This window comes from Mus caroli, chromosome 8 (assembly GCF_900094665.2).
Source record: "Mus caroli chromosome 8, CAROLI_EIJ_v1.1, whole genome shotgun sequence".
Lineage (NCBI taxonomy): Eukaryota > Metazoa > Chordata > Mammalia > Rodentia > Muridae > Mus > Mus caroli.
The window spans coordinates 10,269,647-10,271,314 of record NC_034577.1 but is presented as its reverse complement, the minus strand read 5'-3'; positions in this window follow the sequence as shown (position 1 = coordinate 10,271,314).

Genomic DNA, 1,668 nt, shown 5'->3' with positions numbered 1-1,668 from the left:
CCCAGCCGCCTTTAGTTTTAGTATTAGCCTGTTTGCTTTGAAAGATTGTGAGGACCTAGTTTACCTTACTTTATACACCTATGTAATTTCTTAAGCCTCTGCCTTTTTGTTGTTATTGGTGCTGGTAGTGGTTTGATTCCTTGCATTTTGGACTTGAATGATGATAGAAATGAACCCAGGGCCACCTTATTTAAGCAGCCCATGCTGTCTGACACATAACACATTAGTGACTTTGGTTTTTTTAAGACAGTCTCTCCCTATGTAGCCCTGATATCCACCTGTCTCTGCCTCCTCTCAGGTGCTGGGCTCAAAGGTACAAGCCACCACAAGCATTCCTAACCCACTTTTGGGAATCCATGACCGTTTGCACCAANAGTCACTGTCCAAGAGTCAGCAAGCACACTTCTTGGTCCTCTTCACTGCCCCCTTCTGCTGTTGTTCTCCATGGTTGGAGTCAACTCTTGTCAACTATGGGGTTGGGAGGTCCCGGAGAAGCTAGAGGTAGAGTCTGGAAGCCCATGGAGTAGAGAAGAAGTAGGACTTTCCTGGCAAGTCAGGGGAGTGAGATTCAGGAGAAGCCTGGAAGCCTGTGGGATGGGTGGGGCAGAGTAGTGTCTGCCAGAAGCAGAGGAGATGAGATTTGGGAGGCCTATGAGGTGGAAAGGAGCAGAGCCTACCCGGTGGTGCTGTATATTGTTCATTGTTAGGATATAAAAATACTTTATGTGGGACCCTATACCCAGCCACTTCACTAATTTTATTAGCTCCTGAGAGTTTCGTGGGTGCGTGTGTGGAGTCTTCAGGGACATGTCAAATCATATGACCAGAAAGCAGAGTTCCTTTTCACTTGAACGTGATGTTCTTCAATGTCCTAGTTCACTTCTAAGTTGCTGTGGNAAAACACTAACCGAAAAGAAGCTAACCGAAGAAAAGAGGGAAGGGTTTACTTTATAAGGTACTGAGCAAACTCAAGGCAGGAACCTTGAGTAAGCAGAGACCTTGGTGCTANTCCTAGCTGGCTTTCTTCTGGATGGCTTGCTACCTTCCTTATACAACCTAGGCCCACCTGNCCAGGTACAGAACAGCCCCCAGTGGAAGGGGGTCTCCCCATATACGTTAGCAATCAAGAAAATGCTCCACAAAAATGNCCACTAGCCAATCTGATGCAGAAAATTCCTCCGTTGAGGCTCTGTCTTCCCAGGTGTGTCAAGTTGACAACCAAGAGTCATTTGCCTAACTGCTCAAGCCGGAGTTGTCTGTGTTAAACAGAAATTATAAAAGCGAGACTTCTCATACTGCCCCTTGTGTTAGAGGCATTCAGTCTTTCACCACTGGCTTTTCATGTGTGCATCTTAGAGTTGAAGGAGTGTGTCTCTAGTCCTAGTTAAAAAAAATGTACTCATTATGGAAACTTTATTAAATTATTTCTAGATCAATTAAAACAATCAAGGGGCCTTTAAAACCCATTCTAACACCANGATGCATTGTAGTCATTGATTTTTAAATATGGAATCACCCTTGCTTTCCAGAAATAACTCCCATTTTGTCATGCAGCATGACCATCCAGTGTGATGCTGAGATAGATTTGCTAGTATTTCACTGAGAAACTCACATCACTATTCTCCTGATGGTAGATATTGATCTGTAGGTTTTTGTTTTATGGTATGT